The sequence below is a fragment of the Desmodus rotundus genome, chromosome 5 (assembly GCF_022682495.2).
Source record: "Desmodus rotundus isolate HL8 chromosome 5, HLdesRot8A.1, whole genome shotgun sequence".
Classification (NCBI taxonomy): domain Eukaryota; kingdom Metazoa; phylum Chordata; class Mammalia; order Chiroptera; family Phyllostomidae; genus Desmodus; species Desmodus rotundus.
This window is the reverse complement of record NC_071391.1, coordinates 157978792-157994894: the sequence shown is the minus strand read 5'-3', so window position 1 is coordinate 157994894 and position 16103 is coordinate 157978792. Positions and strand designations below refer to the sequence as shown.

The window sequence follows — 16103 nt, the reverse complement described above, 5'->3', positions numbered from 1 at the left end:
AAATTCTGGTGCTGGTCCAGGCACATAGAATGTGGCCAGGTGTTAGAAAGGTGGATTCAAAAGCAGAACATGGATATCGACCTATAATTTTCTTGTTTTGTAGTATCTTTATCTGGTTTTGGTATCAGGGTAGGTAGTACTGGCCTGGTAGAGTGAGTTTGGAAGTGCTCCTATTTCATCGATTTTTTTGGAATAGTTTGAAAAGGATAGGTATTAATTTTTCTTTGACACTGGTCTTAGTAATAACTTTTTGGATATATCTCCTTGAGTAAAAGCAACAAAAGCAAAAATAAACAAATGGGATTTAATCAAACTATAAAGCTTTTGCACAGCAAAAAAAAAACCCTATCAACAAAAAGAAAAGGCACCTTACTGAATGGGAAATGATATTTGAAAATGATATATCTGATAAGGGGCTAACACTCAAAATACATAAAGAACTCATACAATTCAACATCAAAAAAATCAAGCAAATCAATTTAAAAAATGGGCCAAGGACCTAAAGAGACATTTCTCCAAAGAAGACATACAGATGGCCAACAGATATATAAAAATAAGTTCAACATCTCTAGTCATTGGGAAAATGCAACTCAAAACCACAATGACATATCGCCCCACACCTCAGAATGGCTATTATCAAAAAGACAATAACAACTGTAGGCAAGGATATGAAGAAAGGAGAACCCTTGTACACTGTTAGTTTGGTCTGTAAATTGGTGCAGCCACTATGGAGCTCTTCAAAAAATTAAAAATAAAAATACCATACAATCCAGCAATTCTACTTGTGGGTATTTATCTAAAGATAATAAAAACACTAGTTCAAAAAGATATATGCATCCATATGTTCATTGCAGCATTTTTACAATAGCCAAGATATGGAATCAACCTATCAACCTAGGTATCCATCAGTAGATGAATGGATATATAGCTATAGAGAGATATATATTCTTTATACAGATACATATACATGCAATGGAATATTACTCAGCCATAAGAAAGAATGAAATATTGCATGTGCAAAAACATGGATGGACCTAGAGATATTAAGCTAAATGAAATAAGTCAGAGAGAGAAAGACAAATATCATAGGATTTCACTTACATGTGGAATCTAAGAAATAAAACAGATAAGCAAGACAGAAAGAGACTCACAGATACAGAGAACAAACTGAGGATTACCAGAGGAGAAAAAGACGGGGGGATAGGCAAAAAGGGTGAAGCGGGTTAAGAGCTACAAAGTTCTAGTTGTAAAATATTAAGTTCAGTATAGGAAATATAGTCAATAATATAATAATAACTTTGTATGATGACAGATGGTTACTAGACTCATTGTGGTGATCCCTTTGCAAGCTATACACATACGGAATCACTGTGTTGTACACAGTATAATACTGTATGTCAACTTTAATTTTTAGATGCCAGAAGGAAAATAATAAATAGATAGACAGACAGACAGATAGATAGATAGATAGATAGATAAAGGTGGAGCATTGAGCTACATGAGAGTAACTCTCACCTGAGCCTTACCTGAGGAGAGCATAGCCAGCTGAGTCTGACCTCTCTGTGTGTGCTGCTCCAGAGGTGGGAGACAGCGCCACATAGCCAAACCTGCCCTCCGTGCTGCCCACGAGGGACTTGCACAAGAAACTCCTTTACACTAAGCACCACAGACAACTCACCCACAAACTCCCATGGATCACCTTCTTCTACATGCCACACCCTCCAGAATAAGAAAGTAATGAGGTTTGATTTACAACTGCTCTTTAAAAAGACTGGAGAAAGGTGAACTCATCATACACAGGAGGTGAAAAAGGAGGGTAAACTGTTTTTGTTAAATACCTACTGAGTGCCAGGTGTATATAATATCTCACATAAGCATCACAATGGCCGTGAGAGAGGGAAATCAGTTTTTCCATCTCAGGGAGCTCCAGAAAGGTCTGAGCCCTGGTCTGAGGGACTAACATGCAGGCTTCAGGCTTGTGACCCTGTGGGATGCAAGACTGATCATGCAAGCACCCTGCTCCGCTCGCTATATGTTTCCCTTTCTTCTATAGGCCATCAGAGAGGGTAAGCCAATTGGAACACATAGCACAGTAGCACCTAGTAATGTTCCTCTATGATAGTAAAGATTTCCTCATAATGTTAAATGCCACTTAAAGGAGTACAGATGCTGAGTCTGAGCAGAGTAGCCAAATTATAGCGTAAACTCCAACTCTCAGAGCTGTATCCCCAAGGCAAAGTAAAATGCCCAGTAGTGGTTACCCCATTCTTCAACAAAAAGCAGCTTTCTAAAATGTGACTCATATAAAATGTTACAATGCTTAAACTATGTTGGCTTTGGGCTGGTTGCATGTTTTCTATTGGAGTGAATACCGCACACCGAAGTGTAGGAACTTAAGACAGGCATCTCATACAGTGAGCCATTTAGGCAAACCAAAACGGACAACGGCAATGCCCTCCACACACTGTACCTCATGCTACATTGCTTTGTCCTCTCTGAATCAGAGTCCTCTCTGATTCTCTGCATTGCAGGGCGGAATCCTCACCTCCAGCCTCGGCTCTGGATGGCCAGAGCAGAGAGGCCTAAGTCGGAGGAGTGGGTGGAGTCGGTGTGTGTCCTCCAGACCTTGCTCTTTGGGAGGCCCTGCCACTACCCTCACGACACCACATACCCAGCTCTGTGTTTCAGTCCCAGACCTGGAAAAGGCGGGCTTCCAAGGCTCCAGACTTCCACCTGCCCCTGGACTGAATGATTCAGCGTGCCCTCCCCGTGTCAGAGAACTGCAGTTCGAAAGAAGACAAGACCTAGACTCACTTCCTGCTGCGTATGGTCTCTATATAAATAGCTGATACTCATGAAACATTATGATGTAACTGGCACTCAGCCAAGCTTATTATGTGAGTGATTTTATTTACTCTTCAGAGCCTAATTAGGCATGCACTTTTCTTACTCCCACTTCACAAAGAAGGAAACTGACACAATTCTAGAAGACAAAGCCCATGAGGACTTCACCTTATGTGGCTATAACTCCAGGCCCTAGAACAGTGCCTGGCATATAAGTGCTCAAGAAATAATCATTGAGAAGAGTGATGTCATCAACATGGCAGAATAGAGATTTTCTAGCACTTTCCCCCCAAAGAATACCAATTTAGACACTCACTTGAGTGACGTGCCTCTGTGGAAGTCCAAGAGTCCAGTGGAGCAGTCCCAGCACACCACTGGAACAAAATAAAACCTGAGATTAGCTGCCCTAAAGAGGGTTACAGGAACAGTTTTGCTTTACCTATGTCACCCCTTCCCCAAGATGGCACAGCTCAGTGCCAAGAGAAGCATTGGCCTGTGATCTCTCCACAAGGGAGAGTGAGATTATGTGAGCGAATGCTCAGCTTCTCCAGCTGCAGGGGACACCATCAGAGAGACCCAGCTGTTTCTCACCCCACTCAGAGTACTGGAGTGTGCTGCATGACCGGGGAGCGGGAAGCAGCTGGGAAAACAGCAGCCAGGGCTCTCGGAGAGCACCAAAGGGACATGGATCCTACAAACTGTGCTGCGGACTCCATCGGGAAGCCCACCCCTGAGTCACTGGGAAACCCACAGAGGAATCCTACCAACTATTCTGAAGGCATACCCAGTGTTCTGGAACCTCAAGCACACACACCCCACCCTCTGGTCAGCTCCCTGAGGACGCCCCTGATGGCAGCAAGTACAAGCCTCTGCAGACAATTAGTGAGTGCATGCACAAAGCTAGCCCAACCAACTCTACAGGACTGGAGGGAAGCACACAAACGTGTGCATTCAGCACAGTCCTAGGGAAAGCAAACGGGAGGCTGTCAGCACCAAGTCCGCCTTTGCAGGATTGTGAGCAGGTGTACAATCTTAAGAATTCATGTTCAAAAGGGAACAAGAAGTGTGGGGCAGAAGCATCGATAGAAAAGGTCTGAGAAAGCCTCAGAAGTCCTAGCAAGGAAGGAAGGCAGTTCTCTCCCAAAGTCAGTCAGTATAGGCTGGAGGAGGTGGCTGCTTCCTCAAACACGAAGACAGCGACAATAAACTTAAAAAGAAGAATGAAACAATCAAGGAAGCATGATACAACCAAAGGAACACAATAATTTTCCAGTAACCGACCTCAAAGAAATGGAGATCCGAGATTTGCCCAATAAAAAATACAAAATTAAAAAATACAAAATAGTCATTTTAAGGAAGCTCAGTGAACTACAAGATAACACAGAAAGATGACTCAACAACATCAATTAAACTTCTCAATAACATGAGAAGCTTAACAAAGAGCTAGAAATAATTAAAAGTGCAAACTGAAATTCTGGAGCTAAAGAATACAAAGAATAAAATTAAAGTGCAATGAAGAGCATCGAGAGCAAATGAATTGCGTAGAAGAAATAATCTTTGAGGTAGAAGACAGATCTTTTCAAATTATTCAGAAAGAGGAAAACAAAGAAAAAACATTAAAAAAGACTGTAGAAAGCCTACATGAACTGTAGGATAAAAGAAACAGTCGTGCATTTTTGGAGTCCCAGAAGAGAGGCAGAAAAGCACAAAAAGCTTATTTAAAGAAATAAGGGCTAAAAACTTCCCCAAACTGGGGAAAGCTTGGACATCTATGTTCATGAAGCAGGTCTCCATATAATTTCAACACAAAAAGGTCTTCTTCAAGACACGTTATAATGAAACTGTCTAAAATCAGGGACATGACGGTGGAAATAAGGGGAAGGCACTAGTCAAAGAGCAGGTACGAATGACCCATGGGCATGGACAATGGTGTGGGGATGGACTGTGGGAGTGGGCGGAGGAGGACAAAGGGGGTGGAAATTGGGACACCTGGAATAGAATAACAATAAAAAAATTTGTTTATAGAAAAGATAATAAATAAAATCAAAGACAAAGATATGATTTTAAAACAAGAGAAGAAAGAATTCCTCACATACGAGGGAATCCCCATAGGGTTACCAGGGGATTTCTCAGCAGAAACCTAGTGGGTCGGGCGAAAGCATGGTAATATATTCAAAGTGCTGGAAGAGAACATCTGCCAAACAAAAATACTTTCCTAGGCAAATGTGTCCCTCAGGAATAAAGGGCAGATATCAGCCATGCTCATGCTGACCTTGACTAGGCAAGTCCAAGTTAGTGGTCAATTTGATAACATAGTGTTGGGGACGATGTACAAACCCAGGAAGGACACAGAACTGAGTCCTGGTCCCAGTTCCACAGCTTACAAAGCGCCATGAGACAAATCATTTAACCTTTCTTAACTTCAATTTCCTCATCTGTAAAGTGACAATACGTAATGGTATCTACTGTTTAGTATGTTGGCAGTTACTCTATTACTTAATAATAATACTTAACTTCACCATACTTAAAAGGAAATAGGAGTTTCAATTTCAGAGAGTTCATGCAAAAATTAAGGGGGACCATAAGCTGGGAAATCACTCTCCTCACTGAAAAGAACTGTGCAAATGTAAGTCAACAGCAAAAGCAATTATCCTCATTACCCTCACACAGCACGGAAAAATTGCGAGGGGAAGCCCTTTCCCAACGTGATACCTGAACACTGCCTCCATGACCTCTTGTCAGAGTAGCCTCAGCTCTCTCTGCCCTGTGTCTGCAGCACCCAGCTCACTGAGCCTGGGGGCCACTAGCCAACGCTCACACAAAGGATTTCACACCAGGAAATTTCAGGCATGGCCTCAACACCAGGATATCTGTGTCCCTGTTCTCCTATCTGCAGGAGTGAGCGGTCAAACCTGGCATCGTGCCCCGGCCCCACAGCCCAGCCAGATTTTCCAGTCTTTGCTGAAATAACTGCACCTGTGTCATCTGCTTTGGTTCAAGGCGCACAACCAAGGGATGTTATTCAGGTGGGCCTGACCTGGTCACATGAGCTCTTCAGAAGAGGAAAGCTTTTCCCCAGTTGATCACAGAAGACGCAGCCAGAGATGCCAAACACAAGAAGGGTTCCGTGCCTCAGAGCTGGCTTGCAGAGGGAGGGGCCACGCATCAAGGAAGACAGGCAGCCTCCAGACGCTAGGAGTAGTCTAAGGGAACAAGCAGCAAGGATGAGGAGCTCAGCCTGGGTTCTGAAAACTGAATTCAGCCAACATGAATGAGCTTGGCAGTGACCCTTCCCAGAGTGCCCGGAGCAGCACCTAGGCCTGCTGACATGCTGATTTTGGCCTTGTGAGGCCTCAGCAGAGATCCCATCGTGCTGTGCAAGACTCCTGACCTCCAGAACTGGGAGCTAATAAATAAGTCGTCTTTAAGTTGCTGAGTTTGTGGTAATACGTTTAACATCAATAGAAAATTAACACAAATCTATCTACCTAAAGAATCTCATAGATGTTTTCAAGAAAAGTACAAGATTGGGAAATGTTTGCACTTTATTTTTTTAAAGCACAAAATGTTTATGTTCTTAAAGAGAAAACAAAACAAAATGTACAATAGAATCACAATTTTGTTTTGTATGCACAGAAGAAAGATTGCATGAAAATACATCAAAATGCCATTCGAGGTAATATCTGGTAAAAGGATTATTTAAAATTTCTCCCTTATACTTTTCTGATCCAATATTTCCAAAATGAGGGTATATTACTTTAACAAGCAGACATAAAATCAGCAATACTTCAACAAATGCCAAGAACAGAGCATCTGGTTTTGAGGAGCTGCTAAAGCATTTCAGCTAGTTTATCAATAAGATGGGAAAGAACACTTAGACAGCATCTTTATACGAATATTATAAATTAAGCTCTGTTGTGGAGTAAAGATACGTAAACACAAGTCAAACACAATGGGACTGTTGTGCCTCTGACCACTTCAGGGCTAGTCCCAGACGTGACATTAATTCTGAAGCCTGCGTGCGCCTGCCCCATTTGGCAGCCGAGCAGCCCCGTCTCAGCTGCTGTGAATGAACTTTGGAAAGGCTGCAATATTAGCCTTCGCTGCTAATCCTGCTAATGCACTCACAATCTATTTGACAGGCTGCCCATCACATCCCCGCTGTCAGGGCGAGCAGCCCTCCGAGGTGGCTGTGACAAGGGGATTACGGAAAGGACCCCGGAGGACAGCCAGCCCCTCCCTCCGTGCATTCTGACTCGCTCTGCAGATAGGCCGCATACCACAGAGGGCACCGGACAGAGGCTTGTCTTCAGTAGGGACCCCTTGGCACAGAGGTACCAGAGGGAGACGGTCACCAACCCCCAGGGAAGAGTGTTTCTGACAGCCTGTCATTCCCTGAGTCTCATCACAGAGAAAGGAAACAAGGCAAGGTGAAGGGAGAACTCAAAGGGATTAGGTTTCTGGACCATTCCTTAATAGCCGAGCTCCCCCACCCCGCCCCTTCAGAGACCCTGCGTGCTACAGAAAACTAGGGAAAGTTCTGGGGCTGAGTCACAGTGTGGCCCTTCCCCGCCCTCCCCTTGCCCCACCAAGTTCCTCGGCGAGTGGTTGACACTTCATAAAAGCCGCATTTATAGCTTCGTCTTCATTAAATTAGCAGGATCGCTTTATTTGCCTTCTAAATTTTCAGGGGGTCCATTTTAAATGTTTCATTTTATATACAAGGTAAAATGAAAATAAAAGGTACAGCCTTCATGCTAGCAGATTATAATTATTGGGGGGTGCAGAGGAAGCAGTATAGGATTTGCCCCGAAGCAAGGCTGCTATTCCCTTTTTTGAAAAAGCCTGGTCCAGTGGCCCTGCTGACTCGCTGGAGCCAGGGCCCAGGCGACTGCATACAGCTCCTGCTCCTCCAGTTCCCACACGTTTCTCGTTTTCCATGAAAATGATCAGGAGGCTTGTTGCAGAAAGACAGCTAACCAGTACCTTCTTTTCTCCACGTCCCAGGAAGTTTTCCTCATTCCTGCAACCGCGCCCAGGCTGTTCTCTGGGGTCCAGCTTAGCTGGGAACATCTCCTCAGGTCTAGGTGCCACAAAAGATGCTGGGGATGCTGAGACCCTCAGAACTGGCCCCTATCCCCAAGCAGCCTGCAGTCTGCAAGCAAACAGCCAGTGCACCACTGTGTTAGAAGCGCAATGGCCAAGGTTTCCGTAGCAGCACAGTGGGAGAACTCTCCAGGACAGACTGTGGAGATGAGGGAGTCTAGGCTGGGTGACCCTGCTCGGACCACCTTCTCCAGCTGGGTGTCATGGGCGCCTCCACTGCTCGGTGACCCTCTGAAGGGCAGTGCCAAGTCTCAGCCATGTCACATTGCAACAGTTCCCAGAGACCCACACGCTCCACGCTACCCTCAGCCCTGCCAACGTGCCCAGCTGAGGTGCTGCAACGCCACTCAGGCTCACAAGCTTATATTCTAGCTGGTGCGATGGACAGGAATGTGGAGGAACTTCTTAGGGCCCACACTGCCCTGCCACACAGCTGCACGCTCTCCTGATGGAAGAGAGGCATGAGCGCCCCGGTGCAGGCTGGGCCAGCCACACAGCCCTGCTCCCTGCTTCCTGCTCCCAGAGGGCCTCCATCCTGAAGGGCACACCTTGGCATGTGGCCCCATGCAGCAGGAGGAGATGTCTGGTGGAGGCTAGGACCCCAGCCTCCATCATTCCTGGGTCTGTGCTCAGCACCCCTTGGGAGGCACGGCACAATGCTTCCTCGGCCCACTGAACTTTGCTGCTCCCTCGCTCCCCAGGAAGGGTTAAAGCCCAGCACTCCTCCTGCTCCTGGGCAGGGCCTCCCCTCCATGCCTCTCCCTTAGAGGTTACAGGGAGGCAGTCCAGGGCCCTGTGAGTCACAGGTTTTGGAGCCTGAAGAATCTGGATTTGAAGGCTGGTTCTACGGCATATTTTTCACCTTGTGCAAAAGTACACTTCTGAGCCTCTATTTCCTCAAATAAAAAAGAACAGCATCTGTGATGTCAATCTCTCTGTACAGTGTTTTGTATGTGGTAAGAACTCACTAAAGGGTAGCTATAGAATATCTCTTCCCACTAGGTCTGCATTCTAAACCTCAGCTCCCACTAAGGAATGAAGGGTTCTCATGAGAAAGTGAGGGAGTCCGGGCCCCTGGGGAGCAGGTAGGGATTTGTTTACAAAGGGAGGGGGACTCTCGTAGGTGTCTCGGAAATCACCCTGCCAACAGCAGTACTTTTAAGTAAGGCAGTTTCTGTTCTGCACCTTCAGACATGCCTGCCAGGCCAGACGGAAGCGTGCCCCAAGGGCCCCACGAGGCTCACGGCCAGCTTTGCACCCAAATTCCCAACTTCACAGTTATACAGGGGTTTTCTGGGCACCTCAGAGGGCCTGGTGCCAGCCAAGCTGCTGAGGACAATTGCCCCATTGTGGACAGCAATGACACCAGCAAGCTGGAAAGGGCAGAAAGCATCTCACCTGGCTTCCTCAGAGGCTGCACTAACAGATCCCCACTGATCCTTCCATGGCCTCCTGGCCAGACCTATTGTGCTACTCAGAGCCATTGATATGGCAGGGAAGGAAACTGGATTAGACACACAAAGGAAACTGATCATTGCTTTACACTTCTTCTGCCAGTCAAAATGGTGCTTTGCAGCCAGGTGGGAAAGGACCTGAACATCGTATCCACAGCTACAGTCCACGTAATACCCAGCCCTGGCTCACTCCCTAATTTCACATTCTGCAGAGTATGGGTAGAAGATGAAATCTGCAGAGAGTCTTTGTGAGTCCCTTGCCACATCTAAGAACCGGTCCAAAGCCAGAGGGAGAGATCCTGCCCACCCTGGGGTGGCGGAAGGGTTTCTTGTCCCTGGCAGGTGGCCTTCTGCAGAAGTCCCCATGCTAGCCCAACAGTGTGGCTGGTGGGCTCTGTCTAACCCCAAAACCCTCTTCCTCTGAAATGTGAAGTGAGTTTGCCTTAATTGTTTCTCTAGAAATAAATATTTACGATTCAAACCTTTGTGTTCATGACCTCAAAATTTGTGTTTTTGTAATTGTTCTCATTTTGAGGGCAGTTGGTTTACTTTTATTGTGCTTCTGGGACGAGTCAGAATATTCACACGCTTCAGCATATTTCCTAAATGTGAGATTGATTTTCTAATCACGGCTCTTTCGACCCGTGTATGGCTGCCACACAGTCCTGTAAACCATATGCGAGGCTTCTGCCTGCATCCGCAAGGTGACATCACCAGCCGCCTGACAGCTACAGAATCAGAGCATCCCGGAGGGAAACATTCACTCGGTTCTTACGCATAGCAAAGACAGACAGCCAACCCTGAAAATGAAGTCTGAAATTTTTTTTATAGCTATCCCAAACACCCTTCCATTCTCTTTTTTTCAAAGTCATTTTTGAGACCAAAAGCAGCTGCAAAGCTGGGAGCCGTTGCAGATACTTTTAAAAGATGAAATAAAAAGAGGTGGGTAGTATTTAGCAACAGTATCTATATGTGTGGTACGAGTTTAAACTTTTACTTAAAAAACTGTATGAAGAGATAAGTGCAGGTAAGGAAGTTGATGCCCTGAGATGCTATGGGACTTGACTAAGGTGACCCAGCAAAGGTCAGCAAAGCAGCTTGTGCTGAGACAAATGTCTCCTGCTTCATAGCTCCTCTTACCCCGGTGACCTGCTTCAGTCAGCCCAGAGTAACTGAAAAACGTGTTGTATTGTAACAACATATATCTGGCAAAAGCAAGAACTGTTTCTCTCAATTTGTATGATGTCCACACCTGTACTCTGGATAAGTCAGATCATTACCAGTAACTAATATCAACTGAAGAGAAGCTTTTACTTCAATAATTGTATCTCTTTGACTAAGATAATGCTGAGAAATCTACAAGGCATGATTTTAGAAGAGGAAAAAATCCTATCCATTTAGGAAATACTTTGACAGTGAAAGAAACTAACCTACTACTTCAGGAAATTTTGGATAGATTCCTGAAATTCCATTGCCAAAAATTTAATGAGGCTTAAAATTCTAGGGACAAATTTATATTAAAATCATGATCTGAAAACCAGACAAGGGAGTAGGGTGAAAAAGAAAACCATGCTCCCAACCACCAGATATATTGGATTTTTTTCTTTTCATAAACAAAATAATAAGACTCAATGTTACTCGGTCAAAACTCAAGGGGTTGTAACTAATCTGAAAATACCGATGGCTCTTTTTTGTCCACAGCGACCCTACATGCCAACTTTGGAGAGTATATAAAGTTGTATAACTTTATAATTTAAAAAAAGATACTCCAAAATATTTTATGTCAAAACATAAAGTGGTAATTTTCCCTTACAAAATTAAAGATACCATAATGTGTTCAAGTGGCAACCCAGACCCACCTTAGATAAACAAAATGAGAAATGATCTCAGGAGGTAGGAATTTGTGGAGAAATTTGTCACTCAGTTTATACTTCTGTAAGACCAACACTGGTCCACTCACACGACAAAAGAGAGATTCAAAAAGCCACGGATTACCAATCTGCAAAGCCTGTATGGGAAGCCTGGACTGCTGTCTTTGTCTGGCTTTAAAACGTTGCTCCTCCTGCCCATCCGAGATGACTAAGTGGGGAACCAAACGGATGCCATCACCCAGCAGTAGACGCACCAGTAGAAGCCATGCAGAGCCATAACAACAAAAAGACCCTCCCCCTCCCAGCCTGGGAGGTGTCAGTGGAGGCCTGGGCAGGGGATGCAGGGGGAGTCTGAAATCTTACCTCCACTGAGTAGTAATGCAGCACCCCGTTCCTCCAAGGATGTCCAGGGAGGCCAAGTGGGGAGCCAAGACATTCACCCCCACGTGGTAGTAGCAAAGCAGCACTTCCTTCTTCCCTAACCAGCACAGCAAGTCCGAGGAGACTTACTAAAACAGATTTAAATAAGATCCAGAGTCTCACAACATAACACCAAAAATTTCAGGGATACAATAGGAAATCAAATGTCAGACCAAGAACTGGGAAAACCTCAACTTGAAAGAGAAAAGATAGTCAGCAGACATCAACGTCACGATGACACAGATGTTGCAATTATCCACAAGCATTTTAAAGCCGCCATCATAAAAATGCTTCAGTGAGCAATTAGGAAACCTTGAAACAACAGAAAGTAGAAAATCTTAGCAAAGAAATGGACAATAGGAAGAAAAGCCATGTGGAGATTTTTAGAATTAAAAAAAATACAATTACTAAAATTTTTAAAAACCTTAAAAGCAGAATGGAGAGGATATAGGAAACAATAACTAAACTGGAGGCTAGAACAATTACCCAAACTAAACAACAGAGAGAAAAATAAACTAAAAAATAAATAAACAGAACCTCAAATACCTGTGGGACGATAACGACAGTTGTAATACTTATGTCACTGGAGTCAAAGCAATAGAGAAGAGAAAGAGTGGAGTTAAAAATATTTTAGGAGAAATCATGGGTAAACTTTTTCCAAATATGGAAAAGAAATAATGGCTTAAAATTTTTCCAGTATTGAAAAAGGCACAAATCTATAGATTTAAAAATCTGAGCAAATCCCCAAAAGAATAAAACCAAAGAAATCCATACCAAGAATCATCAAATCAAATTTCTGAAAATTGCCCTGGCTGGTGTGGCTCAGTAGACTGAGTGCTGGCCTGTGAACTAAAGGGTCACCAGTTCAATTCCTGGTCGGGGCACATGCCTGGGTTGTGGGCCAGGTCCCCAGTGGGGGGCTTGGGAGAGGCAACCACACATTGATGTTTCTCTCCCTCTCTTCCTCCCTCCCTTCCCCTCTGTCTAAAAATAAATAAATTTTTTTAATTTCCAAAAATTAAAGAATTAAAGACAAAGAAAACATCTTGAAAGTAGCAATAGAAATGACACCTTACATATAAAGGAAAACAATTCAAATGACAGCAGATTTTTCATCAAAAACCATGGAAGCCAGTGGAGGTAGCACAACATTTTTCAAGTGCTGAAAAGAAAGAACCATCAACCCAGAACTCTGTACCTGGTGAAATTATCCTTCCAGAATGAGGGAAAAATAAAAATATTCTCAGATGAAGAAAAATTAAGAGAATTTTTCACCACCAAACCTGCCCTAAAATAATGGCTTTAAAAAGTTCTCAAAATAGAAAGGAAATAATAAAAAAGGAAACCTGGAACATGAAGAAGGAAAGTACAATGGAAAAAGCAAAAGTATGGCTAATGCAGTAGACTTCCCTCTCCTCTTGAGTTGTCTGATTTATGCTTTCTGACCAAGGCAAAAAGTATGGAGTTGTCTGACTTGGGTCTTCAATGTACGTAAAGGAAATGTTTAAGACTATTATGTCACAGACAAACAAGCAAGATGCAAGGGATTAAAAGAAGCTGTCTTGGCCAGTTCAGGCTACTATAATAGAATACCATAGACTCATTGGCATAAACAACAGACAGGTATCTCTCACATTTCTGGAGGCTGGAAGTCCAAGATCAAGTTGCCAGTAGATCCATTGTCTGGTGAGGGTTGTCTCTCTGGTTTGTAGATGGCTATCTTCCTGCTATTGCCCTACATGGTAGAGAGAGAAAGAGAGGAAGCAAGCTCTCTCCTGACTCTTCTTATAAGGGCGCCAATGCCATTCACTAGGGGTCCAACCCTCATAACCTAATTAGCTCCCAAAGACCCCACCTCCTAATACCATCACCTTAGAAGTTAGAACTTCAACATAGAGATTTGGGGGGGGACATAAATATTTTAGTCCATAACAGGAGGTAAGGTTTCCACACTTCACTCAAACTGATAAAATGCTGACAACAGTAGATCTTTGCAGTGATAATATAGTTCTGAATCTTGATTATGGTGGTGGTTATACAAACCTGCCTATTGCTATTGCAGTTTTTATTTATAAAATAGCACAAAGCTATACATACATATTATATCAGTACCAATTTTCTAATTATGATATTGGATTATCATTATGCAAAATGTAAATGCTATGAAAAGCTGGGCAAAGGGTACATGGAAACTCAGTACTCTCTTTGTAATTTCCTATAAATCTGTAATTATTTCAAAATGAGAAGTTTTGCAAAAAATACAGAAATTGTTCTGGATTAAAAGATGCTAAAGAACAAATACAATGTGAAAATCTCTGATTACCTTCTTATTTTTTAAAAATCAAAATGTTGGAGAGTTTGTAGAAATCTGAATATAGATGGGACATTTGAGGATATTAAATGACATAAAATTATGATTAATTTTCTACAGTGTGATAATAATCTTGTGGTTGTATAAAACAATGCATCCTAAAGATACATGCTGAAGTATGTAGGGATGAAATATAGTGAGGTCGGAAACTAACTCAATGCTTCGGGGAGAAAGACACCAACAGAGAAACAAACACAACGAAACACTGTCAACTGTTGACTCTGAGAGGGAGATAGGAGGGTATTCCTTGTACTATTCTTTCCATTCTTCTGTACGTTTATCAATTTTCACTTTTTAAAAGTTGGGAGAGATGGAAGGAGATGGACACGTATGTGATAAAGCAAGAATACTAAAATATTAATTATAGAATCTAGGTGGTGGGTAATTTGATGTTTACTACAAAATTCTTTTAATTTTTATGAAAGTCTGGAAATACTTAAATTAAAACAATCGGGGGAGAGCTGAGGGAACATGTCACAACCCAATGTCCTCCCCCAGCACTCCCAATCCTCCTGGGCCTATTAAACACATACTTACAATAATTAAAATAAAACTTATTTGCCAGGGGAAAAGCTTGCCTGGCTTCCTGGCCAGAGAAGATCTAGCAACGCCTCACACTTGTCCTATGGTGGTAAAGCACCAGTCACTGCCATTGTCGCCACCCACACACGGAGGAGTCTCCCATGAGTATTGTGTATTGTCAAGGAGGCACAAGCCTGAACACGAGGAGGCTGGGCTCCTGGATAACCTGGTTTTCCCAGCAGCTACCTGAAGTTCAAGGACTTGATTACAGTAATGCCACTTCTGTAAGCAGCTGAATGGTTAGCACAGGAATGGTTAGAAATGTGGTGATGGTGGCGGTAAGCCAAACTAATTTTGGCTTTTATATATATATACATAGAATATATATTTTGGAATAAATATATAGTATATTTTATATACATGGTGGGAGTTTTTAACACACTAAAGTACCAAAGTTAGGAATAGACAAAGACATTTAAAAATTTTAAAGAATGTAGAAGATATAAACCCTATAATTAAAAGATGGATCTTATGGTACCCCATCCACCATAGAGTCTCTGCTCATTATTTCAGCGTTGGCTGATCTCTCCAATGACAAGGCCACACAGACCCTTCCTGAGAGCTAGGGCAGCACATCTGCTCTGGGTCTTGGCCTACTGCAGACCTGCAGGAGGCGCTGTGTGTGCTGGGAGATACTGACGGTATTCTGAAATCTGGCTGCCCCAAGATGCCCAACTCTTGACCCAGGTTAATAAGAAGTAAACCAGTCTCACAAGTAAATCTCAGTATTTAAGCCAAGGCCTGAGTTCTCGGAAAGCTCCTATTGACTCTCTGGTTCTTTCAGAGGTAAAGGATCTAGCCTCTCCTGCCCCAGCTCCTCTAGCTTTCTTCATCATTAAAGTTCCTCATCTCGTGCCACAATCTACCTGCAAGCTCCAAATGGTACCCACTCCTGAAAGTGACAAAAAGCAATCCATCCTTGCCCTTGTCATGATAAAACTCCTTATCTTATCTCGCTAGCAAAAGAGTTCAATCTAACCAAACACTGAAAAGAAATTAATTATTCTTTATACCTCCCCAGAGATGGCTGAGCTGCTAAGAGCCAGCTCAGTGTTTGGAAAAGAGAAACAAAACTCTCAACCCGTTCACCCATCCATCCATCCCATTCTTCTGGGTTAGTACTTCTAGATTCTCTTCGCTGGAACCGGAACTAGTTTGGGGAAGGAAAAACTGGCCAAGAATGTCCCCAGGTATCCAGGGCTCAGGTGGCTGCCAGAGCAAGAGGTGCAATTCCTGAGGATGTATCCATGTACCACATTGCGTGACCAACTTTTCTTTAGGCTAGGAGGTCACGCAATGACCTAGCAGAAGGCAAAGCACAACCCAAAGGACACTATACTGGTGGTCTTTCACAGAGGCAGGCTAGTGTTTGCAGAGTGAAAGCCCCCTACTACCTATGCTGTCCTAGTTGCCCCATACATAGGCCCCGCCCCTACCCCATATCTGCATCAGGTT

At 43.5% G+C, this 16103-nt stretch overlaps 1 long non-coding RNA gene across 1 annotated transcript in view; it reads right to left on the bottom strand.

Moving 5' to 3' along the window:
- Positions 1-16103, bottom strand: part of LOC123478980 (uncharacterized) — a 43221-nt gene that overhangs the window by 26044 nt on the left and 1074 nt on the right. The window contains exon 2 of the long non-coding RNA XR_006654415.2: positions 13330-13430. This is a non-coding gene — a long non-coding RNA (uncharacterized lncRNA). The remainder of the gene's footprint in view (positions 1-13329; positions 13431-16103) is intronic.